At 37.3% G+C, this 12,498-nt stretch overlaps 1 protein-coding gene and 1 non-coding gene across 2 annotated transcripts in view; one reads left to right on the forward strand and one right to left on the reverse strand.

Moving 5' to 3' along the window:
* The window catches only part of PTTG1IP2 (PTTG1IP family member 2), a 92,195-nt gene that overhangs the window by 33,991 nt on the left and 45,706 nt on the right, over positions 1–12,498 (forward strand). The window lies entirely within an intron of this gene.
* Positions 3,539–3,645, reverse strand: LOC132372293 (U6 spliceosomal RNA). The gene has a single exon (XR_009505161.1). It is a non-coding gene; the product is annotated as a U6 spliceosomal RNA (small nuclear RNA).

The following is a 12,498-nucleotide window of genomic DNA, read 5'->3' on the forward strand; positions in this document are numbered from 1 at the left end:
GCATATAACTCCCTTTTTTTAATTCTGAAATCTTATTGACTTGATTTTTCTTACTTGAAAATTCTTCCAAGATTTTTGTAAAAAAACAAACACAACAAATAAGGACTGTGGCTAGTCTCAGTCTTTTCACAACTGGAATGTTTTTTTTTTCCTAATCTTGTATCAACTTTTATGTTGAGAAATGAGAGTTAAATCAAATTTTTTAAAACAGATACACACTACTATATATTATAAAATAGATAAACAGCAAGGATATACTGTATAGCACTGAAAACTATATTCAGGATCTTATGATAACCTATAATGGGAAAGAATCTGAAAAAGAATAGATATGTATAAGTATGTATAACTGAATCACTTTGCTGTACACCTGAAACTAACACAACATTGTAAAACAACTCTACCTCAATTAAAAAAAAAAAAAAAAAACTGGAAGGGGAAAAATGATTTTTTAAAAAGCCAATATTTGTTTTGTTTTTTACAAGAAGAGGGCAGAAAAACAAAGCATCCATAGTTCAAAATGCATAATCAAGTGTCTTTCATTCTCTCCCAATTGTCTCAAAGGTGACTGGCAAACTTTCTCCAAAAGAGCCCTCAGCATTCTATAATATTACACTTTCTGATTTGTTGCACTAAGGGAAAAAGAAAGGCTAGAATTGTTTTAGGAGGGGGAACCATTTACAATGTTCTATGAAAGTGAGCCATTTTTAAGTACAGTGTTATGAGATAGTTAATATATTTTACTATTTCATATATACTATGTATACTACTTGATACACACTGTATGTGTGTGTATGTGTAAATTTTAAACATAGCATTTTGCTAAATTTTATAAAAAATTTGAACCTCAGATCCCTTAATCAAGAATGTAACTTTTACCATATTTTTTCTTTGGGAAAAATATCAACTTGAATTATTATTATTAGCTTACATAGTAACAAGAATAAAATTTTATGTAACTTTATGTTAACAAAGCATCATCATGACCTATAACCCAATGAAGGGCTATTTTTCTTCTTTCCCCATATCACTCTCCCTTTATCTCCTTCATTCTTCTCCCCCACCAGTTTTATTGAGATTTAATTGACATATAACATTGTTTTAGATATACAACATAATTATTTGCTATATATATATATAGCAAAATGACGACCACATAGCATTAGCTAACACCTCCATCACTTCACATAGCTACAATTTTTGTTTGTTTTTTTGCTATTGAGTTGTATGAGTTCTTTGTATTTTTTGAGTACTAACCCCTTATCAGATCTATGATTTGCAAACATTTTCTCCCATCCCATAGGTTACCTTTTCATTCTGTTGATGGTTTCTTTTCCTATGCAGAAGCTTTAAATCTGATGTAGTCTCACTTGTTTATTTTTGCTTTTTTGTCTTCGTTTTGGTGTCAAATCCAAAAAGTCATTGCCAAGACTGATGTCAAAGAGCTTCCTGCCTATATTTTCTTCTAGAAGTTTATGGTTCAAGTCTTACATTCAAGTCTTTAATCCATTTTGAGTTGATTTTTGTATATTGTGTAAGATAGTGGTCCAGTTTCATTCTTTTGCCTGCAGCTGTCCAGTTTTCCCAATACCACTTATTAAAGGGACTGTCCTTTCTCCATTGTATATTCTGGCTTCTTTGTCATAAATTAATTCACCTTATGTGCATGGGTTAATTTCTGGTATTCTGTTTCATTGGTTTATGTATCTGTTTTTTATGCCAATACCATATGGTTTTGATTACTATAGCTTTGTAATATAATTTGAAATCAGGGAGCATGGTGCCTCCAGCTTTGTTTTCTTTCTCAAGATTGCTTTGACTATTCAGGGTCTTTTGTGGTTCCATACAAATTTTAGGATTGTTTGTTCTACTTCTGTGAAAAATATCATTGGAATTTTGACAGGGGTTGCATTGAATCTGTAGATTGTTGTGAGTAGTATGGACATTTTAATAATATTAATTCTTCCAGTCAGTGAACACAGAATATCTTTCCACCTATTTGTGTCTTCTTAAGTTTCTTTCATCTATGTCTTATAGTTTTCAGTGTATAGGTCTTTCGCCTCCATTGTTAAATTTATTCCTAGGTATTTTATTCTTTTTGATGCAATTACAAATGGAATTATTTTCTTAATTTCTCTTTCTGATAGTCTATTATTATTGTATAAAGATTGTAACTGATTTTTAAATATTGATTTTGTATCCTGCAACTTTACTGAATGCATTTATTAGTTCTAACAGTTTTTGGTAGAGTCTTTAGTGTTTTCTTTATATAACATCATGTCATCTGCAGATAGAGATAGTTTTACCTCTGTTTTATTTGGATGTCTTTTATTTCTTTTTCTTGACTAATTGCTGTGGCTAGGACGTCTAGTACTATGTTGAATAAAAGTGGCAAGAGTGGACATCCTTTTCTTGTTTCTGATCTTAGTAGAAAAGCTTTCAGTTTTTCAACATTGAGCATTTTAGCTATGGGCATGTCATATATGGCCTTCATTATGTTTAGGTACGTTTCCTCTATACACAGTTTGTTGAGAGTTTTTATCATGAATGGATGTTGAATTTTGTCAAATGCTTTTTCTGCATCTATTGAGATGATCATATGATTTTTAAATTCATTTTGCTAATGTGGTGTATCACATACACCATGTTCAAGTGGGATTTATTCCAGGGGTGCATGGATGTTTCAACATCCACAACTCAAACCTTCATTTGCCTTTGTTTAGGCTACCATATGTCTCAGTTTGCCCAGGACAGTCCTACTTTATGCTGGTTGTCTTAGTGTAATTAAAAATAGAGCCCCCTCAGGTAAGCACATGAAAACGTGTTCACCATCGTTAGTTATTAGGAAAATGTAAATTAAAACCAAAATGAGATACCACTACACACTCACTAGAATGGCTAAAATTATAAACAAGCATTGACCATACCAAATGTTGGTGAGCATGTGGACCAACTATAATTTCAAAACACTGCTATAAAGAATGTTAAATAGTCCAATCACTTTGGAAAATATTTAACAGTTTCTTAAAAACTTAAAGGCACCTACCATGCCACCCAGCCATTCCACATCTAGATGTTTACATAAGAAAAATGAATGCATATCTCCATACCAAGACTTTTACATGAATGTTCATAGCAGCCTTATTTGGAATAACTCCAAAATGGAAACCCAAATGTCCAGTAACAGGAGAATGGATAAACAATTACAGTATAGCTATACAATGGAATATTACTCAGAAATCCATAGGAAGAAATTTTTGATACATACAATCTGTAAGAATCTCTATGTGAAAGAAGTCAAACAAAAAAAGATAAAGTGGATAATTCTATTTATATAAAATTCTATAAAATGCAAATGTGACAGAAACCAGATCTGTGGTTACCTGAAGATAGGGAAGATGGGGGTGAAAGGAAAGGTTACAAAGAGGAAACTTTTTGAGATGGTGACTATTTTTATTATCTTGACTGTGGCAATAGTTTCACAGGTGTATGCCAAAACCCATCAAACTGTAAATTTATTTTTTATCATCATTATTTTTTAAATATAGAACACTTCACGAATTTGTGTGTCATCCTTGCACAGGGGCCATGCTAATCTCCTCTGTATCGTTCCAATTTGAGTATATGTGCTGCTGAAGCGAGCACAAACTGTAAATTTAAATATGCACAGTTTATCATATATCAATATACCTCAATTGGCTTTTAAAAGAAATAATGCCACCTTTCACTCTCAAAAATATTTCAGTTTGAATGTTGGTAATATTCTATTTCTTAGTCTGCATTTTATAGATTTTTTTAAAGATCTTAATTGGAGTATAATTGCTTTACAATGTTGTGTTAGTTTCTGCTATATAACAAAGTGAATCAGCTATACATATACATATATCCGCATATCCCCTCCCTCTTGCATCTCCTTCCCCCCCCAGCCCACCCCTCTAGGTGGTCACAAAGCACCGAGCTGATCTCCCTGTGCTATGCGGCTGCTTCCCACTAGCTATCTATTTTACATTTGGTAGTATATATAAGTCCATGCCACTCTCTCACTTTGTCCCAGCTTACCGTTCCCCCTCCCCATGTCCTCAAGTCCATTCTCTACGTCAGACCCTTTCTTTTTCTCTTCTTCTTCTGGGACCCCTATAATTCGAATATTGGCACGTTTAATGTTGTCCCAGAGGTCTCTGAGACTGTCCTCAATTTTTTCATTCTTTTTTTTTTTATTCTGCTCTGTGGTAGTTATTTCCACTCTTTTATCTTCCAGGTCACTTATCCATTCTTCTGCCTCAGTTACTCTGCTATTAGTTCCTTCCAGAGAATTTTTAATTTCATTTATTGTGTAGTTCATCATTGTTTGTTTGCATTTAGTTCTTCAAGGTCCTTGTTAAACGTTTCTTGTATTTTCTCCATTCTATTTCCAAGATTTTGGATCATCTTTACTATCATTACTCTAAGTTCTTTTTCAGGTAGACTGCCTATTTCTTCTTCATTTGTTTCATCTGGTGAGTTTTTACCTTGCTCCTTCATCTGTTGCATATTTCTCTGTCTTCTCATTTTCTTTAACTTACTATATTTGGGGTCTCCTTTTTGCAGGCTGCAGGTTCGTAGTTCCTTTTGTTTTTGGTGTCTGCCCCCAGTGGGTGAGGTTGGTTTAGTGTCTTGTGTAGGCTTCCTGGTGGAGGGGACTGGTGCCTGTGTTCTGGTGGGTGGGGCTGGATCTTGTCTTTCTGGTGGGCAGGGCCACATCCGGTGGTGTGTTTTGTGGTGTCTTTGAACTTAGTATGATTTTAGGCAGCCTCTCTGCTAGTGGGTGGGGTTGTGTTCCTGTCTTCCTAGTTATTTGGCACAGGGCATCCAGCACTGGAGCTTGCTGGCCGTTGGGTGGAGCTGGGTCTTAGTGTTGAGATGGAGATCTTTGGGAGAGCTCTCGCCGATTGATATTATGTGGGGCTGGGAGGTCTCTGGTGGTCCAGTGTCCTGAACTCAGGTCTCCCACCTCAGAGGCTCAGACCTGACACCAGGCCAGAGCACCAAGACCCTGTCAGCCACATGGCTTTAAACTTCCTTCCTTGTGAGCCCCTGGAGGCGAAGTTGATTTGCCAACCAAGTTCCCGCTTCTCCATTCTCTGGCCATTGACTCAGGCGTGTGCTGTTAGTATCTCAGCCTAGGTTTCCTTGATGGCAGTGGGAATCCAACAGGGAAAGAACCTTCTCCGCTGAGGCAGGGGGCTTTGGCTGGGCTAGGACCCAAGGGGAGGCGTCCATACAACCAATTCAGGAATGCCACCTCTCACCGTGGCTCTCGGCCCTTCTCTCCTCCTTCCCCTCCAATTTTATAGATTTTAAATCTGGTTATTGGTTTCACAGATTTATTCAGTTTTTGAAAATCCATTTATGATATGTACACTTTTCTGTGTATATTTTAAACTTCAACCAAAACTTCCCCACAAAGGACCTGAAAGAATTTCTGACGGCAACATGCAGAAAGTGTCCCAGTTGGACAATAAATTATAGCCTGACCCTATTCTTTGTATTTTTATTTTTTCTACTTTAGAGAAAAGAAAACTAAGATTTAGAAACACCTTGTAAAAAGCCACAAAAATAGTAAATATTTCAGTGGAGACTTCAGATAGGTTTTTCTTTCCTGAAAAATCTAGGTGCTTTCCTATGCTTTTCCACCCAGTGAACAAACTGGCTTATCTTTAACAAAGGTTTGTTATGTTAAAAAATAACAAGCCTTATTCCTTTATAGTCATCCCTTATACATTTATATCATAATTCATGATGATTGCATTAGATTCCTTCAGAGCTAAAGAATAATATTCATTTCAATATTTATAGCAAATTTTGGAACACAAAGGAACTGACCCCTTCTCAGTTAGTACAATGGTACCAATATGGTCTTTGGGAAAAGACCCTGTAATAAAAGAGGATTTTAAGGAAACAAAAGACCTCCCACTAGTGGAGAATGTAATTCTGATCATAGGATGAAATGACCAGTAGAGAAAATAATATATTCATCAGCCTTTTGAGATACAGTGAACACTTAAGAAAAAACTCCATGCATTGATGTATATTAGTATGATGCTTTGCATACAGTAGGCCCTCAAAATGGAGTAGACTAATTTCAGTTCATAGCCAGTTTAGGGAAAGGATAGGGAAGGAGAAGGTGGTAAGGCAGACAGGAAAGAGGAGGGAAAATTTAGGTGCAGTAGAGCAAGAGACAGCAGAGAAATGCTCTGTAGGTTCTAAAATAAATCATTTCCAGTGATCTCTAGCTGTTACTTGAGGCTTTGGGCTCCTAATTATAGAAGATTTTATTGGTTGCCTACTCAATATCTATTTCTCTACACATATGTGCTAAAACCATGACTCCGATTTTGTTCAAATAGCCACTCTCCTCCATGTGGCCACATACTAGTGAGAGGCTGGCCCTATTCCAGCCCCAGAAGGTAAATCCTAATTGCTCTATGGCATTCTCATTTTACTTGCCATTGTTTTAGAAAGGACACATGTCCCAGTCAGAAATGAGAAATCTGCTAGAAGCTTCTAGGAAAGGCTTTCTTACTCTTAAACAAGACACAAGAAGGACGGCTTCCTCATCTTTAGTTTGGCAATATTATATCTAGGTGTGATTCCCAGAGCTGCTTCAGCTACTTTCCTATCATGAGATAAGCATGTGGAAAAAGTTGATACCTTGAAGGAGGCAGAACTGAAAATTGGAAATTACCTAGGTCCTTAAGTGATGTCATTAAGCCACTAATTTACCCATCCTTGGGGGTTGCTACTAACCAGCCAAGTGATCTAGGCCTGAGTTTCTCAACTATAAAATGAGAAAGATGATTTTTTGATTTGATCCATCTGGGACCCTTCAGCTCTATCATCATTCCATGCTTCTTGCAATCCATAAACCATGGCAGTGAAGTTACTGAGCACTTCTTACTGGTGAAAATATATAACCTGGAAAATGAAAACATCAGTGAGTTCTAATATAATTTTCAGTGTAATTTCTAGGAACACGAGTTTTAAAATTTGCCTAGGGCCAAGCTATTAAAAGATTTCCAGGCATTTCAAATATCAAAAGCTGATATGTGCCCAGTGTTGATATAATGTGAGAAATAATTGGTAAGAAACTTGAGTAAGTGCCAAGTAGCAGAATGTAGACTGGGACTCCCAACATTCCAGGACCAGTCTATCTCTTTTGCTTTCTGTGGTGTTGCTGCTACTACCTGACTGTTAACTTACATCCAGTGTTTCAAAGCCATTTGCTCTTTGTTAAAGATGTTTTGGAATTGCCTGACCTTGCAATAATTTATTTATTGTCAAGGCAATAAAAAAGGAAAAAGGATTCTTGCATCAAATGGGGTTTTAAGCTAACTGATCTCCAAGCCTTGAGTTCCTGAGAAGTAAACATTTTCCCCCAATAGAATTTTTTCTATTTTCACAAACAACTATTAATGTTTCCCAGTTATTGATAGAAAAGGAAGTCTTTTAGTGTTAACCCATCTAAAGCCACTCTTATGTGTAGACAAAGAAATGGTTGATTTTCAGGTATCTTGGGATGTTCCCATTATCCAGTACCTGCGTTTGAAATGCGTGTGTTAAGGCAAATATTTTTCTAGGTTCAAATTTCTATGAGTCAGTATGATATGAATTAGGACATTAGTAAAGGCTATCTTACTTTCTTCCATATAAATCATATATGTGATGAGTCCCTATAATATATGAGGTACTATGCTTTTATTTCATGCAACATCTAAAATGTTATAACCAGAAAATTAAGCCAATAGAAATGGAAACATCGTTAGAAACGCTGGACAAAGAAAGCAAGTGATAGGGAAGGGGTTGGGAGTAAATCCTGCAATTTGTGGCTTAAGTTGTGCTTTAGTTTACCATTTATGTAATGATAGTTAATTGAATATATTTGATTATTAATAAAAACCACCTGTTTATAAAGGGCTTAGAACTTTATGAATTATGGCAGAGCAAACATAAACATGATTTGGGGATCTTAAAACTAATAATATTCTCATCTAATGCTTTTTAAAAAAAGTGTATAAACTCTGTTTTGGTCATAATGGTTCTAACATTGCAAATATCACACTCAAGAGACCAGCTTTTCTTTGAACAGTTTTCTCTCTGGAAATAATGTTAGGGAAAGCCAGCCTGGTTTCACTTCCCTGCCTCATCTCCTTTCCTTTGTCTTTTCCACAGATGCCCTCTGCTCACAGACACAGTTTCACCCATTTCTGTCCAATCATAGGTTCCTCAGACTATCTGCAAACTTTTCAAAATTAACTCATCGTACCAGATCTGGATCCCTGGGCTGTTCTGACAAACCTAGAGTCTCTGGTGTGCCTTGGATGCCTAGGCACTCCTTATCTAGAGCTTTCTTTCACCCCTTCCTGCTTCTCCATGTGTACAGGGTCTGCCTCAGTTGCCCTGTCTGCCTTCTCATCTTCCTTACCTAATAGTGATGGCCCTCCTCCTAGGATCAAACAGTTCCTGCCAGGCCATCCTGTAAAACAAGTCATCAATATCTTACAACTGAGAACCAGATAAAATTTCCCAGTATCATGGCTGGCCTTCTAGCTTAAACACCCATTCCTCCTTCTAGCGACAGTTCCAACTTTTGCTTGGGATTCAGCCTTCCCCCATTTTAGTTCACGTAGACTGGGTGGGCCTTTGTTCTAAGCCCTAGGGATGGAGTTTGGGACCCAAGATATCCTATTTCCACAGTGATTGGTTCAAAGGTGGGAATGTGACCTAAAGTGACCCAAGCAGAGAAAATGTCAGGACTTCCTCTGGAAGTTGTAGGATAGTTGTTCCCTCTTCTTTGGTTAAACTTAAACCTGTAAGGTTGTAACCTAATCAGATTTGACTCTAATATCTGTAGCTCACAGAGTAAGGAAACAAATGGAGGCCTATGTTCTAAACATAGAACCATATGCTTAAAAATGTAAACATTATAAAATCCAACACAATGTTATATACAAATTGTTCTTTTCTCCTACCTGGACAAATATACTTTCATAATGACCCAGAAGGCAATGTTCAGATTCTCAGACTCCTCAGATTTCTGCTCTGGAACATGGCTGGATGAAGAGATCACACACATTTCGGCCCAACTCCTTCTCTTCTCACTCCAGCCTCAATTCTCTGCCAGAAGGGGACTCATATGTATGAACAACCCAGCCTGCTCATCTAAATTCCATACACATCATCTGCAAACAGCTCACTCTTGGGCCCAAAGGTATGCAGATTGTCAGTTTAGTTCACCTTCAGGGGGATGGGCTAAAAGGAGAGGTCCACTGAGGGCTGAGAACTAGCTTGGAGATTTTTGGCAGGGAATCCTTTGGTCTGTGGTATCCAGAGTGTGATCCAGAGGGACGTGAGAGGGTTCTGGGGGAGTATGTGTCTTTGGCTCCTGAGGCTCTTTGCCCCATGGGGAGGGGCATGGCTGAAGGAGAGCCAGAGAAGAACTCCCTATAGTACAGGGTCCACAGGAGGATCCCTTTTATCTGGATTGAAGGATGGCACTGCTTCAGACAACTGTCTCACAACCATGAGGGTAGGACCTGTCTTAGAATAAATCCAACACATCAGAGAAGAACCAAGCCAAACCAAGAGATAGAGAGAACTGGGTTATGGTTATATCATGTAAGTTTCCACATAAGCCACACCTACAGCCAACACTCTCCTGGGACTGTCCAGTTTTATGAGCTAATTCATTTGGGTTTTGCTCAAGCCAATTTGGGCTGAGGTTTCTGTCACTTGCCAACTGAAAGAATCATGTCTGGTAGGCTTCTTGATGGTATTCTGTGAATGACTCATGTCTGGGCTGCTCTGCTTCCTAAGGATGTGGATTAGCTCCCCCATCTCCCTCCCTTGCACCCTGGTAGGGAGGGGTCCTATGTCAGTGTAAATTCTCTTCTTTGTCAGCCCCATTTTGCCTAGGTACCAACCTTCCTCATATCTGCATCCTCCTAGTTTCCAAGGAGAAGGAGCTATAAACTGCCAAACGATAATCCATTCATGAAATTATTGCTAAATTTATAACACCCAACAGTTGGGCCAATTGAAAATATGCTACAATGTGATAAATGTCAGAGAAAGACTCAAACAATTTAATGAACTCTATATTCTTGAAAGCATCAATTCTTCATCATCAGCTTCTTCAGTAAGGGCAGTCTAAACATTTGGGAAGGAAATACTCCTGCTTTGAAAACTGGTTCTTCTGTTTATTGACAGCTTGTGTCAAAATTTAAGATGTATATATGTGTACAAAGAGCTTTGTTTCTCATTCCCCATCTCCAATGGCCTGTCTGATTTTAGTACCAATTAAGAAGGTTCAGCTCAGAATTCTAGTCCCCTGGCAGAGACTCTAAACCCCCAGAAACTAACTTCTTAAGGTCATATGGAACACTACATGAGAATAGAGCTTTATCAACTTCAATGACTAATCACTATGTTCCCTATAAAATCATGCCCTAATGAAGTGTGTTGTTTTTTTTAAAGGTAAAATGCCTTTATTGTTTGAAGCATAAAAAAAGTGTAAACAAATTGGTATGATATTTCATTAGTCTTCCCAGTGACGTTATAAAAATACAGTGCCACTTAGTCTTTTAAACTCTTGAAACTGTCCAAAAGTTCATATTTAGCATTACATAAAAGACACTTAAAACACACACTGAGATGATAAAAAAAACAAAACAAAACCACCTCATAAATACAGTTGAAATTGCCTTGGGAAAAAGTTCTAAATATAGACTCCTCAGTGAAGTCTAAATAGGACTTCACTTTTTCTTTTCCAAAACATAGTATTTTCCTCATGTTTTGCCTACAGGCATCGTAAATGTAGACTGCCTTCTCCTACCTTCTGTTCTTGATATCGGGTAACAGAAATGCAAGCTAAATTCATTTTTCTTGTATTTAATCTCTTATTTGTTTTAAGATAAATTTTTAATTTGTAAGCAAGATCTTTTAGAATGCCTGGCTCATTTTCATCTCGTTTCAAATCACAATTCATTAAGAAAATAGGAAGACAATGATGTGAATTTTTTTAAAGTATTTATATTCAGCTACCAAAGGTGTGTGATTTTTCTAATCAAGAAAAATGTCAAGGATGAGAAGTCAAGTGGATTTTTTTTAAGTGAATATGATAACATATATTAGCCTGAAAGCAACTCATCCCCAGTTCTCCAAGAAACAACTTCCCCTGCTCCTGTAGATGGAAGGTATGTCTGCTCTATTTATATAACATGCCTCACCGCTACCACTTTCATCTTTGGCCACAGAGAGCAAGAGAGAAGGAAGAGGATAGGAGTGGGAATAAAGCTGAATAAAGGAACAGAGATGAGAGACCAAGAGGGCCCAGAGAAAGTGACACACACACAAAGTAAGAGTGATGGCCGAAGATCTTAACTACTTTCCAGTTCCTGGTTCCACTCTCACCTGAGGCCACCTTCAGTTTCTGCCTATTGGTTCTGAGAGACCCCCCGTAACTTTCGAGTAAAACATGTTTTTTGTTTACTCTCCAGGTTTTTACTACTTTAAATGAAAGTTCTTAACAAACACATACTTTATAAAAGTTTGTCTTCTAACTTGAGTGCAGTCATAGATTTTTAGCTCGTTAAACCCTAAAGAAAATCTTAAGAGTAACTTTTTTTGGTCTGAGCACATCTTGAAATTCTGTTATTACTGTCACTTGAATAAGAATTTGCTCTTCAGCTACATAAGAATTTTCTATTTAAAGCAGTCGTTTTTACTGTGGATAATGTGAGTGGTGCAATTTGCAGTGTTCTTGGGGATTTTAAAATACAGAACGATCTTTCCTCTGAATTTCTTATCAGTAATTAGATTTCTAGTCAATTGCTAAGTCCATAGTGACTCAAATCATCAGCAAACTTGAAAATATTGAACTTTACCTTTTAGCTTTAATGGTCTCTTTTTACTTTAAGTGATTCTAGCACACATTGAAGTTATCCTTGAGTAAAAGAAGAAAAACATTTTCTATCTACCTATCTTTTTCTAACCTTGATTAATCCCCCAGGTCTTCTTTTATTAAAAAACAAAACAAAACTTTTATAAAAACTTCCCTAGCATTTAAATATTTGTATTAGTTGTCTGGGGCTACCATAACAAAGAACCACAGACGGGATGGCTTAAACAACAGAAATTTATTTTCTCTCAATTCTGGAGGCTAGAAGTCTGAAATCAAGGTGTCAGTGGGGTTGGTTTCTTCTGAGGCTTCTCTCCTTGACTTGTAGATGGTGTAGATGGCTGTTTTCTTTCTTTTTTTTTTTTTTTTTAATTATTTTATCTTTGGCTGCGTTGGGTCTTCTTTGCTGCACGCGGGCTTTCCCTAGTTGCGGCGAGCGGGGGCTACCCTTCATTGCGGTGGGTGGGCTTCTCATGGCGGTGGCCTCTCTTGTCGAGGAGCACAGGCTCTAGGCGCGCAGGCTCAGTAGTTGTGGCGCATGGGCTTAGCTGCTCCGCGGCATG

Source organism: Balaenoptera ricei, chromosome 9 (assembly GCF_028023285.1).
Source record: "Balaenoptera ricei isolate mBalRic1 chromosome 9, mBalRic1.hap2, whole genome shotgun sequence".
Lineage (NCBI taxonomy): Eukaryota > Metazoa > Chordata > Mammalia > Artiodactyla > Balaenopteridae > Balaenoptera > Balaenoptera ricei.